Genomic DNA, 14,676 nt, shown 5'->3' with positions numbered 1-14,676 from the left:
TTACATGTGATTAATATTACAATTAGATGGATTAGATCTATTAGATGTAATATTCAGCTGTAACAAGCTACCCTGCTCTCCTTGTGATCACAATAAGAACAAATCCTAAACTCTTCTATTTGAACAGCAGATTTTATTTTTTCATGTCCTATTTCATTGCATGCTGTGACCTCTCTCCTTGATCAATGCCTTTTTCACAGCAAAGCTGGCACCCTTTCTTCCTGATTGCCATTCTTCTCCTCTATCCCTTTCCCTGTCCACAACTTCCTTTTTCTCCCCCCTTTCCAGCCTCACTGAACTAGATTTACTCAAATGATCCACAACACCTCATGAGCTCTGGAAATGTCATTCTACACTGGCTTTTCTCCCTGGAGTTGTGCACGAGACAAATATCCTGAAAGTAAAAAAATACACTGTTATGAATTTGACCGATAAAAATCTCACACTTGGCAAAAGGATGAGAAATGGCCACGAAGGGTGACACGTTAATCTGATCAGTCTCTCTGCTCAGAGGCAGGAGCTGGCACTAACCTTGCTGCCCAGCTCCACACAGATGCACTCCCAGGTGTGCATCCCTAGCATGATGTTCATTTGTACACTTCACCAGCGTGCTTTTCCTCCTCAGAGTGGAAACCCAGAAGATCAGTGAAATTACGACTGTTGTTTTCATTGGGTGAATAATCACTCCACAGCCAAATAATGTTATCAGGTGGATTATCAGGGAGAAGAACTGGTTTCGGAGAACTGTCATTAACTTGAGCAATTAGAACTTTTCAATCCCATAGTGAATGCATATTTATCAGGGCTGAGGGAGTGAGAGGCAGTGGTGGGTCCCTCACAGCAATGCTTGGTCTCAGCCGTGCAGAACAAGAGGGAGGAGTTCCATCTTCACAGGGGAGGCTCCCTGGTACAGAATCAAGTTTAGTTTTGATTCACACTTTACTATCCAAAAAATCTTAAAAAAAATCCGTCTGAACTTCCTCAGAAGAATGTTTATTTCGGAAACATCACCTTCCAGGCATCAGAGCTGTAACACAATTTATTCTCAACAGCCTAAGTGTTCAACCACCCATTCTTGTGATGCAGCTGTTCCAACATGAAGTCCCTCAATGTACCTTTTCATAAATTTCCCTCTCTATATTTACACTCCCCTTAACAAATGTTATCTGTTACCCCAGAAAGTCATTCATATTTATTCTTTCAGTAGTCAGAAAATCTTCTGGTATCTCTATTACAGCTCCATTTTTTTGACAGTGTCCAACTGGAGAGTCAGGAAATGCACCAAAATCTATCAAGAATTACTCATGTAGATAATACAGCAAGTGAAAGAATTTCCATAATAAAGGTGTGTACATTACAGTAGCCTTGAGATAGGGCTGACTTCTTCCAAAACGAGTTCTTCTGGTTTTATGTGACTATTTAATGCAGTTCTGTGTTGAAGAAAATAACTCTTGTTCTCACTCTGTACTATGAAACCAGTATAGCAGGAGGCACCACGGGCTGGTGAGCAGATCAGGAGACAGGAGATGTCTCTTGTATCTGTTTAAAATCTTCAGGGCCATTCCAACTCCCACTTCCCCTTCTGTGAAGTGTTACAGCTACTACTGCTTTTGCTACTTACATGAGCAGATTTTTTTAAACTTTCTTAAAAGTATGAGGTGTCTTTAGCAGAGAAGTCATACCTATCAGTAGAACAAACTCATTATTATGTCTGTGAAGAAGCCTCTGGGCAGTGTCACTGAATGCAAATACTTGCATTTTGTTCATCTGTTTTAAATGTTAATGCTCTCTGCGTATCATCCAGAAGGAATACACATATGTACATGTATACAGCCCTTTCAGAGAGGGCAGCCTCTCTAAAAAAGGACTGACAGAGGGGTGTGTTGCTTTTCACTCACCCCAAAAGATTCTGCAGCGTTCAGTGGCTTGCAGACACAATGGTGGTTTCACTTATCCTGAGAAGCAGCTCTGTCCAAGGTAAAGCCAGAGCCACAGCACTGGACAATAAGATTTCTAGGTGAGGGAATGACTAAATTTATCCACTTGAAACTACTAATATGTATTTTTAAAGCAGGGGTGTTACCAGCAAAGCACAGCTTATTGTCAAGTGAGATGAAGCATGCAGCAGATGCTGGTAGTCCCTGTGCATCCAAATCTCTTCTACTTCCCTTTTTTTTATCATGGAATTGTGAATTGTGCTTTTTTGGGGTTGTAATTAAAGGCTAGAACAGATGGTGAGAACTTGAAGAGCTGCATCCATTAAATTAATGTAGAGAATGTCTCCACGTTATAATTTAATATAATGGGATTTTACTTGAGTGAAATAAAACTCCAGTCTAGTGCTTGGGAATGTTTACTATTTGAGAAGCTTCACTGTTGAAAAGATTTCACTGAGTCATGCTATGACTCTCTGCCAAATACCAATCATATGACCAACCCAGCTAGAAAAGGGTGTTTCTTCATGCCCCTGTAGTTCACAGGCCACCCGACAGAGAATCTGTTTTCTACTGTTCACCTGGGGATTTTATGTGACAGGAAAGGGGGACGGTGTAATCTGACTGCCTGTGCTTAAAAAAAGAGTAGGTATTCAGAGGCACAAGCTTGCCTGTCCAGTATGAAGGCTGGTTTAACGAGAGGGGTCGGGTTTGACACGGTTTCAGAGGGAGGTTTAAGGCAGACAATCCAAACCAAACACTGATACTGGTGAAAATCAGGGAGTGTTTTGCTAATCCCAGGAATCAAGATGCTACTCTTGAGACTTCAGAAGTTCAGAGAGCAAACTGTCTTACTTCTGTTGAGACAGGGTTTTTAATCACTAGAGTTAAGGCAGAAAAACAAAACCCAAAAGTAGATCAATGAATTTTATAAACAGCAGTGGACACTGCTGGGTTTTCCTAAATCTCAGAAAATATTTATACTTAACTGTAAATATTTGAGTGAGAGCTGTCTAAGCTACACTTTGGGAATCCTCTGTTTTATGGCTGAAATGTTTTTATCTGTGGAAAGCTACAGCAAATGTCTTGTGCTAGTGATTCTTTCCTCAGCAATCTCCAGCTGTAGACACATAATACCCGTCTCCCACACAGCCCCACCATGGCCTGCAATCAATACATTGTCTCCTGCATACAAAGGCTGTTCCCCTGATAATCAGACACTGGGACAGGGATGAAATCATCAGGGAAAATAGTACTAGAAAGAACACAAAGGCTCACAATGGGCCCAAGTGTCTCTGCTGCAACCCTTGCTGCAGCTAAAATACTCTACAGATTAACTTGCCTCGCTGACTACTGAGCAAGAAAGTTACAGGGACGAGCACACACAGCACAGAAAGTTTAAATTACACTTCCCCTCAGTGTGAAATCACTGTCACACTGCGTGGGAATAATTGAGAGGTCACAGGGGATTATGTGAGCATTTATGTTTCATTCTGGCTTAAGTGGTATCAACCAAATTGTTTCCGTCTTCAGTAAGGCTGCATTTGCTCCTAGGCCTTGAGAGAACAATACATTTATTAACTGCACACATTTATCTGTCACAGAGATCTCAGGTTTTCAGATACTCAGCATTCAACTCGTGAACATACTGAAGCTCCTCTACCTGGTGTAAGGAAATGAAAATCAGGATGGTGAATGGTTTCAGAGCATAACACATCCCACCTCCCTCAGAGCGAGGCAGAGCATTGCTGTAATGGCAGCAGGTTTTGCCAGGGAACCTGATATGTGGTGCCCAAGTCTTCGCCCACCCCTGCGTGAGATGTGTCACTCCCTTTTCCCTGTTTTCCTTTGCCTCCCCTGTGCTTCCCCTGGAGCTCTCAGCTGAGGAGTGGCTCCTGCACTGCCTGTTTCTCACTCTTCTACTTTAACTATCAGCTTGTCCTTCCTTCCCTTCAAAAGGCAGGGACTTCTGTTTGGAGAAACATGGACAGCACTGAAGTAAAGCCTCTGGTTTTCCTGAGCAGTGTCTCCTTTGGCTTCACTCTGCAGCACAGCCCATTCCATGAGGGAATTAGCAGCTGTATTCAGGGGACTGCAGGCAAGATTCCAGTGCTGAATTTTGAGAGGATGGTTGTATATCTGATGTAATTTTGTCTCATCACAGCCTGTGTGAGCTCCCTCTGCAACAGAACAAAGGAAAGAATTAACCAATGAGCCCAAAATACACTATGAAAATGACTATTTTCTTTCCAACAGCTGGAGCAACTCTTCCTCTGTTAGATGCAAGGAATGCTGCTCATCAGAGGTGTAAGAAGTACATCTCTTACCATCAGTCACACCCCACAACCAACAAGAGGGGAAATCTGTTTGAAGCCCTTCAAAGTGTAAATAAGGTGCTCTGTCTGACACACTCCCTGAAAATCAGGCTTTTCACCTGGAAAATACTCTTCTGCAGTCAAGCAACTGTGACCTGTTTCTTAAACATTTATCCACATTTACCCACTAAAATACTTAACAATAATAATATTAGTTCCTCTGCAGAAAATAAACCCAAGTAGGTGGAAAGTGGTGGCAAAGAGGAGAACTGCCAGAGCTGTGACTGTGCAAAGCTTCCTGCCCAGCCCGTGGTGGGCGATGCTGCGACCTGCAAGTGCCCTCACAGAATCACTGAGTGCAACAGATGCTTCTGCACTGGGTAGTTATTTCCATTTTCCTCACAAAAACACCTTTCCCCCCCCCGCCACCCAGTTTTCTTCCAGCAAGGAGGTTCCTGCTTGTGTTTGGATTTCCTCTTTCCATGGTGTTCTCCTTGCAAGCTCTGCAGGGTGGCTGGAGGAACAGAGCACGCAGGCAGAGAATTACTCATTTCCCAGGGCCAAAGCATTTAACACCAGAGATTAGTTGATTATCTGGTCTCCTCTGACCACCCTTTTAAACCTCATAATTGCTTTTACCTGAACGCACTGAGCACATTTCTAAAATAATTTAAATACTGGTCTTTTATAGGGAAAGTGTCACATGTTATTAGCAACTCCAGAATAGCATTTTCCATCAGTAGCTCTCAGTGGGCTTTGCAAAGTCAATACCACTTCACAGGTGGGGAATCTGACATGTTCAGCAGTGAGTTTATTTACCCCAAGCCATCTCAGCTAGCAGCACAACAAGGAAGGAACATGATCCAGAGAGCCAGAAGAGTGTCAGATCCAGCTGGCCATTTAAAATGGAAAATATTTCATTATTTATTCTGGGAGGATTTGCTAGCTTAGCCTCCCTTTCACACCTTTTTTTTTTTTTGAGCCTCATAGATACTCTTTCTGGGACCCTCAAGGTATGCTCTTCCTTCTCCTCAGCTGGGATGCAGTGAATGAAATCTGCTTTTCTGAGCTCTAAGCCCGAGCCCACACAAGCTTTTTCAGGATTTGGTGACTTTAAGCCCCCAGTTCCCTACTTACCCCAAGCCCTCAAAATAAATTTTTAGATGGGATTATGTGGGAAAACTCATTAAGAGAGGAAGAGGTTTTTAAAAATAGCCTAGCAGCTAAATGTGGATGTAATCTGCTCTAATTCCCCCAGTATCTGACACAGGGCATGGGGCTGGACCAGCCTGGTGTTGGTAAATCTGAGCCACGTGCAGGACACACACTTAACAAATAGTAACAGCTGGCAGCAAACCACAGGCCAGAGAGCAAAAAGGAAAGGGCAGCACTACCCTAGTACTTAAGTTTAATCAAGGATAAAGAGGAAGAAATTAAGATGTGCCCAAATTGTCCTAATTTTGGTGGTGTGACTTTTAGTTGCCACGAGACGTTGTACGAAACTGCTCGTATTTCAAGATTTTAGACTGTAATTGCTGAATTTAAGTACTTACCATGCTAGAAACCCCCCAAATAAAAGAAATATTTATTTTAAATATCACAATAGGGCTCTTTATTTTTTAACATTGCTTATTTTTATCACATTCCATAGCTTTTTACTGTGTCCTACTATTAGGCTGTCTGTACTTTTTTTTTTCCCAGGAACATCAGTGACCACCTGGGAAAAGCCCAGGGGACAGCTAATGAAAAATTTTAAATATATGACAATAAATAGGAAATATGATTTCACTAAGAATTGGAATTGGCAGTCCTAACTGCTGTGATCAACAAAGACTTGTGGACTTCACAACTCATTAACTCTTCCAGTTTCCCGACTGCACAAGCTTTGCAGCTCAGCAACATTCTTTAAATACTTTACAGACACCTCCTGATAGCAGACTGTGTCACGATCAAGCAGAAATCGCTGCTCCCAAAAATCCAGGATGGACAAGAGATCCCCAGGGACGATTTCCATGCAGCCCCAATAGCACATTTTATGTATCACCCAAACTCCTTCCAGTTTCAGTTGAACATGTGGAACAGCAGTTTAACTCGCCTCCACTGAGTACTTTTCTAGTTCCAGCCTCTTTTGCCGCCTCTGCAGGTAAATTATCCTCAGTTACACTCCTGAATCATGCTGTGGTTACCTGGCTGTTGATGTGTAACTGCTTATCTTGCTCAGACCCACCATCAATTGAGGCTGGAGACTGAAAACACTAAGATAACTATAAAATATGTATTAATTTTCTGCTAGGTTTTTTTTTTGTTTGCAATTTATGTTCTGTAAGTCGATCTCCCTCCCAGCAGTGCATGTTTTCCCTCACTTTTTGTGCAGATTCCTCATGTGTTATCTGCGTGTACTAATCCCTGCAACGTGCCATTAATTCCCAGTACACTCAGTTGTTTTAGGCATGGATACTGGAGGAACATAATTAAAGCAAGAGTGCAGTATCAGAGCTATGCAATTACTTTTTGTTTCTTTTTTTTTTTCCTTTGGATGCTGAATGGGCCAAAGTCACTGCAGGGGTGTCAGTGTGTGAGGCCAGGCCTGTGGCTCCATGGGAAGCTGCCCCTCTTTTCCCTGTGTCCCTCCCCAGGCTGTCTCAGCGGTGCCACAGCATCTCTGCGAGGCTGCTCTGCAGGAAAACCATCCAAGTTCAAAACACCCATCTTTGGTCAGGGTATTTTGGGTCCAGATCAGGCCCTTGAGGGGGTTCACTGCACGATCCCCCAGTGCAATGAGGCCAGCACAGCTCAGGGAGAGATGTGGGACTGCAAACAAACAACACTGGCCAGAGCTGCTGCCAAGAGAAACACTGATCAGGCTGGACCGAATATTTGTTTGGAAACAATTCTGAAATAAAGTTTCAGAACACTTGTAGGTGAAGTATGTTTATCTGGGATAAAAGGCTATAGCCAAAGCTAAATCTGGCTCCTAATTATACAGAATAAACAGATACAAAATTAGACTGTGGAGCCTAAATAGGTAATTTCACCGTGCATATTTAAATACTAGCTATTTAACAAGATAAAAAATTAAATGATTATTTTAAATCCCTCGTGCCTGTCATCCTTCTTCCCAAACCACAGCCTCTAATCAGTGTTTAGGAGTAAAGGGGATTCCTGGGCAATGCTGGACCCCTCACCAAAGCATCTCACATCACTGTAAAAGTACACCAAAAGTAGCTTTTGGCTAAAATGTCCCTTCTCACGTTTTCACATCACCTTTATTTTTGTTAATGATGCTGGGGCTGGAAAGCTTAAGAAACAGCTGTAGTTGAGAAACCATGCCTGTAAAAATGTGTTGTTTAAAGCTTAGCATGGTAAGGAAATACCTTTTGTTCAATCTATACGTAATGTTTTTCATCTGGCAACTGTTTTCCCATTAAATGATAAAACATTAAAACCTGAACTAAAAATAATCCTGTTGACTGTTCCAGTTCAGGAAATTTCTATGAGCCAAGTTTTGTTGTTTTTTTCACTGGCTGTTATTCCAAGTTAAGTCAGCTCAGCAATTGCTGACTCCACAATCACAACTGCTTTTGTACAGTCTTCATTTACTTCCCTTTATTTTTGGAAACTATGACCAGAACATCAGCTGGAACACTCAGCCTGGTGTTTTCTTAACTTACCTGGAATAAGCCAGCAGATGATCATCTGCAAGGGAAACATTCTGTAAGAGTGAACAGCCCCCTAAAGGGTGTCTCAGATCCCTACCTGGCAGCTCCTTTAACAAGTGAGGACGTTTCTGCTGCCGGTGTTTAAAATCACCAGCGGGCTGTAAAAATCCCGAGGCTCCACCTGCACAAAGGACACAGGGGTGGGATGTCCCAGGGTGAAGGAACACCCGTGTCAGAGGGGTGGGAAGGATGGCGTGGGTTTCCCGAGGCTCCACAGCCACACCTGCTGGCACAGCGCGGGCTGTGCTGGCACACCGGGCACTCCAAAAACAGAGATCGCCTTTCCTAAGCTCCCACTTTATGAGAAAGTATCTGCTGTTCGACTGGGGGGGGTTTGCTTTGCTCACCCTCTGTCTGGGTGGCAATGAAATGGTTTTTCTTCAGTGTTCCCTGCATGATTTCTCCTCTCTCTGCAAAGGACAGATCTGATGCTTTTCCAGGACACATTTACGCCTTTGAAGGAGCAGGCTCAGCACACTGAAGACGTGGCCAGTGTCTCTGAGTCTACTCTTGTGCAGGAGAACACGTAATTAATGCTTTGTGAAAGACTTTATGGAACTTTAGGGAGATACTTTAGGCTTTTGGGGACCCTTTGGGGCATTCCTGGGCTCCTCTGACCATCTGTGCTGCACACACACACAAACCAAGGACAGTTTGTTCCACAGCAGCAGTTTACCATTGTGTACATAGCTATGAACTGGTAACTGTTCATATAATTAGATAATCCATGAATTATTATCATTAGGCTATTAAGAATCTTCTCATCTAGTGCTACCCAGTGTCCGTTCTCTGCTTAAATCATCCCATCATTTTTTTGTCACTGCACCTGCTTCAGGAACACCTGGGATGTCTGGGCCTTGTTCTGCTGCTCTGTAACCTAGTTCATGGTTTTTGGCTCGTCACTCTGAATTGGTACAGCGGGTGGGTGGAAGGTGAGTTATTATTTTAGCTCCCAGTTCTAGGGTAGGTAAGGGCCCCAGAGTTTTACCTAAATTATACTGGAGAAAATGTTCCCTCCAGGGCACTTTTCTGGCTGAGGACTGTCCCAAAATACTCCTCTAATTTGTTAGATAGGGGTTATGAATGGACTGTCAGGGTAGACTGAAGGCCATCTCACCTCTCCTTCTCTCTATAAACAAGGATCTGGCTCCTACCAGCAGTGTTTCCAGAGCTGATCCACATTACCACCTTCCTCTTCTGCATTTCTGAAGGATTCCACCCAGCTAAGACTACCAGCCTGGAGCTTCCTAAAGGGTCCATGTGGCAGAAGTAGAATCCCTGTTCCAATAAACAGAAGTATTCTTCCATAAACAGCTTGGGACATCTGATTTAATAGTTTTATTATTGCCTAACTGGGGTCATATGAAGCATTTTCTGAGGATTTCTGCTTCTCTCCCTTGGCTGTTGGGATAAAAAACAGATGCTTCCAACCTAAACAAATACATCACATCTGAAATGATGGACTGATACCCCTCTAAATGCAGAGGAAGAGACCAACTTCTGCCTCATGTCCTCATTCTGAAAGAACATCCTCCATTCCTCCACTTCCATTTATCTTCCAGCTACCACAGCTGGGTGGTTGTGGCCATTTCCAAAGTGGGGCACTTTATAATGTCCCTTTATGCTGTCTCTGTGGGATTCATTTACAGGGAAAACCTAAAAGAAACCCAAATAAACACATTGAGATAAAATAAAACAAATCCTCCTGCAATCTCTCAAAATGTTTGAGAGATATTTCTCAAAATGGGGAAGGATTTTGAAGGGTTACAAAACCTTCTGAGGAACCCAAGCAGCCTCGTGGATAAACTGCTTTCCCTTTCCTCTCTCATGCATTTCAAAGCTCCGTTTCATTTTAAGGGTTAAACTTAGTTGTTACTCAACACCTTCTGAAAATATATCTGAAAATATATCTGGAGCACAGAGTCATCAACAAATCCAGTGACCCTGGAGACGCCAACAATTTCCCTTGTAGAGATTTCCCTCTCTAAGTGTCAGAGGTGTGGAAGGGCAGAAGAGAAGCAGGGAAGGAAGGAGTAACCCCTCTCAGTGCTCTGATCCAGCCAGGGGAGGAAACTCAGCCTCTGGCTTTCCCTTTTCCCCGTCCCCCAGCAGTGACTGAGATCCTTCATTCCCCTGCAGCAACTGCCTTTGCCATTGCAAGAGAAAGAATGAGTCAGAAGAGCCTGCTGCTGGTGAAAGCTTGGCTGGTCTGTCAGCAAGAGGGTGCTTCATCACTCTGTGTTTGAGTTTTCAGGGTGTTAATCAGTTATTAGAAATGCCTGCAATCACCAATTGGAATTTCTAAAAGAGCTTTTTGCTTGCCATTTATTTTAAGGCTTAATGAACAAGCTCTCTTTGGGGAAGGAGACATTTTAGGTACGCTCTTAAAGATGAAAGAGAGCAAGCTAGTAAAAAAGAAAATGCATCTCAATTAGATTATTCTTCCTCCATCTGTCCCCTCAGATCTTTTTATGGCAGGAAATTGCCTATTGGATTTTTGATTTTGCTTAATGGAAATGGCAAAACTTAAATCCATTCCCATTCCCACTGACATCAGGGGAAGCAAGATTCAATGCCTGAACAGAACACATTTTTTTTTTTTAAACCATTAGTGCCTGCAACTGCATCTCAGTGAACACAGTAATTATAACATCAGTGAATTTAAATTAAATGCAATGCTTAGAAAACTGTGGATGGCACTTGCACTTCTGAATCTCCTTGGCATTTCCGAAAACCCCAACTTCTCTAATTAACAGTTACTGATGTGCCACTTTCCTCCTGTGTGGACACCCCAATTAAACCCTCTGAACTCCCCATAAGAGTTAGGGCAACAGACTGTAACTGGGAAGGGTTTCTAACAGGAAATGGGGTTTCTGATAAAAAATAGCATCTCCAGTAAGGCAGGGAGCTGGGGAAACCTTTCCCCTGCATTTTCAGGATTCTGGACTTCAGGAAGCAACATTCCTGAAAATCCTGGGCTCTGTAAAAAAAGAACTCTGCAGAAGTGTCCAGCTGCTTGACAAACAGGACGCTGTGAACTGATAATAAATCAGCTGCTTAAAAGAGATGTAAAGATTGTATACCAGTCTTCCAAACTGAGGTGAATCCAACTGGCCTGCTGTGTTCCTCCCTGTGCTTCCCCTCGGAGAAGAGAGATGTGCAAGAGCAGCTCCTTCCCGCTGACTCACTCTGCTCTATGAACCTCCTCCAAGGTTTGAGACTGAGGGAATTACCCTGGCTTGTTAAGCAGCTGTTTACCTCAATATTTACAGTTCAGCACTGCCACAATAACTGCTGCAGGGCACTGTTGTTGTTGTTATTGCTAAGAATAATAGTAATCAATACGTAACAGCATGAACGAGAGCATGGCTTGTAACAGGAGTTATCCCTCCTCTCCACAATTCCAAACCTCCACAGAATTCCTTAGCAGCAGGTGGGCAATAACAGATTTTATGAAATACAGAATGAAATCTGTAGTGGGAATTAAGTACACCCTTGGAAGAACTTCCAAGTCACCCTGCTGTTAGCCCTGTGTGCTGTGCCTCCGCAGTTCCACGCTGCTCCTTCCTCACTTTTCCAGCATTTTCTCTTGCATTCTCCACAGGGCTCTCCAGGCAGCCCTTGCCACTGATCACCACAGGGGCTGGGTGGTTTTGATATGGACAATATGGAAAACCACCTGCTGGGCAAACAGGCACAGGATACCTGGGAATAACAGATTACCATCTTCTAGAGATTTATGAAACAACTCTGCTGCTTGGTTGGTACAACAACAGTGCTGTATTCAGAGATAAACCTTGTACTGCTTTCCATCTGCAACCAGAGCATAATGGTAGCTCTGACCTCATATGTAGGCATATTATATGTCACCATTTTAATTTAGCTTTTAGGTGATTATTTTCCTTTTGCTAACTTGACATTGTATCCAGAACTTCATGTGCAGGAAACACCTTCTTCTGTGCCAGCTGAATTAGAGGTGCCATCCCCCTCCCAAAAAACCCTCAAATATATTTTCCATGCCTTTTGAAGCCAGTTCAGGAGCCCTGTACCATCATGCAACCACACCATCTGTATAAACATCACCAGGGGCAGCTCATGTTTAAGCAAAACCTAAATCAGAAAGTTCAGTAATTCCACTTTGTGTTAACCAAATATTCTTGGGTGAGATCGTGGTGTATGACAAAGGAGGGGATAAAAAATAAAATAAACCACCAAAAATAACCCCCAAAAGAGTTTAATAAGAATCAGCTTCTGTTTGTTTTAAAAGTTCTGGGACTGAAAAAAGCCCTCCTGCTACATCAGAACTGGCTCTGAGGCACACAGTGCCCTCATTTCCCAAAGTCATCGATGCCCTGATCCCACTGCAATTAGCAACTGCTAATGTAGGTGATGAGCAAAGGAGAGCAGGGCTCTGGCACAGTACCCAACCTACCAACAGCACAAACCAGAAGAGATTAAAAGAGATGAGGCAGCACGAAGGAGAAGGACAAGGTGGGGAGGCAAAGCACTGAACACTTGGAACTCTTCCAAATTTCAGAGGAGGGTCCAAATTCTCTGCAGTGGCACCACTGCTACCCCAAGTCCTCCTCCCATCACCCATCCAAGGTCTCTTTACTGTGTTGTTCCAATCCTGCAGGTCATTCACACCAGTTGGAGGCCTCAAACTGTGAAACAAACCCTTGTTCTTAATAAAGAATTATCACTTTTGATATCTGCATGACAAATCACTACCATAAAGAAAAGGTGTGATCTAGAAGCAACAATATTTTATTTGTGATCAATCTTTCCCTGAGTTCTTACATTATTGTTGTGAAGGTACTCAGATGCTTTTTCCAATTGGAAAAGGTATTTTTAAGCCCTTTGTTATCCAATCCGTGGAAATGATGCTGAAGCTCCTCTGGAACTGTATGATGGATAAATCCCAACACTGAGTCTTTTTTTCCTGCCTAAATATTCGAATCAGGGTGACAATATTCTTATGATGAAATCCTTGTTGGTAAAAGAAGAAAAACAGTTTTACCATGGCTTTTTATTCCCATTCACAGAGACCTCCTCTTTAAAAGGCTGATAACAGGAACTATAATTTGCTTAATTAAAGATTGTCATTAATTTGGAAACATGCTAAAAGTCTTTGTTTCTGCTCCCTCAGCCTTCTTCCAATGTTCACACACATTTACCACATTATTTTTCACAGTTCATCTCCAGTCTCTGAACTAGCACAGCTATGCCAGGCATAGAGCAAAGAAGGGAGCAGCTCCTTTCATTGGCTTAAAATGCCCTCTTGACTGTGTTTTATTTACACTAATAAATCATAGATAGGAACTCCTGTGCTAAAAGAATCACAGTAAAAATGTACTTTTTCGCACTGAGGGCCATTTACCATTTCATTTTTACGTTACTTTCTGTTGATATTTTGAAGCAGGTTTAGGTTAAACCCAAAGCTAGTTTTAACTCAATATAAAAGTATCTGTCATTTTAATTACCCTTTTTTTTTAAACTATTTTAATTGAGGGCTCTGTGGTGCCACCTTTCCTTCATGCCACCAAGAGGCAGGACATCAGTCTGCATTTAGAGGGAACCTTCAGAGAAGCTGAGGGACCCATATGGCAAAATGTGCCATTATCCCTCATCAAAAATTGATAAGAACTAAATTTTTAAAACATCCAGCTACTGCAAAGGGTGGAAGTGGGCTGAACATACAGCACAGAAGCAAGAACCCAACTTTATACCCTTATAATCTGACTGCAAGTTATTGTTCCTGTACTTTGCAGAAGTTCAGTTAAATCAGAGTGAGCTGGCGTGTCTGGCAAGGAGAAAATCCAACCTTTATTATAATGGCAGTGATGCATTTAAATTCATTAAGCAAGGTAGTACTGGAAATAATTACCATCAGCTTTAAATCTGAAGTGGTTATTTAGTGAAGATTTCATGTTGAGACATTTTAAACCACCTCTGCAAGGCCAGAGCCTCCCTCTAATTGTTAGTTGGGACTGACAATATATATATATTAATTTTAAAACATACATGTGCCATGCAATCAACAGAGCAGAAATTGCAGGTGGTTCTTCAGAGTTAAAAAAAAAAAGCCTTCAATTTATTAATAAAACTGCAAGCCACACATGTTACTGCCAGGCAGGATTAAAAAGAAAATGTTCCATTAGATAATGTCAACACACTGTTCCCCAGCGGTGTCAGAGAAGAAGAAATATTGTCACTGATGAGATATTGCTGACAAGATTCCCAAGCCAGGTGGGAACAACAAAGGATTTCGGGTTTAACTCCAGTTTGGGGCTGGTGTTTGGGTTTTGTTTATTTTGCTGGGCAGGCTGAGGGTGACTCGAGCTTCAAAGGGCAGAGAGCTGCCCTTGGGGCAGGGGATGCCCTGCCTGGGCACTGCCTGTTAATGATGAATTAATTAATGTTCTTAAATGACACTAATTATGGGTACAGGTCCAAGCTTGCACTTGTTTTTTTTACAGTCTGCTTTGGCAGGAGCTAAATATAAGCTGTGGAAAGGCAAAGGAGCAGCAGTGGAACGTGAAGTGAAAATGTCTGTGTGATGGGAGGAGGAGGGGAGTCCAGAGGGGGGGATTGCTTGGCAGGGACCATTCCTCAGTAGTGTGGAGAGTGATGTCTTAGTGCCTGGGGAATGGTAGTTTCCTATTACCAAACCTTTGGAAAAGGTTTCTCCCTGCAGTACCAGGCTCT

The sequence above is a fragment of the Myiozetetes cayanensis genome, unplaced genomic scaffold (assembly GCF_022539395.1).
Source record: "Myiozetetes cayanensis isolate MyiCay16 unplaced genomic scaffold, myiCay2020 scf17, whole genome shotgun sequence".
Classification (NCBI taxonomy): domain Eukaryota; kingdom Metazoa; phylum Chordata; class Aves; order Passeriformes; family Tyrannidae; genus Myiozetetes; species Myiozetetes cayanensis.
Note: the sequence above shows the minus strand (reverse complement) of the source record.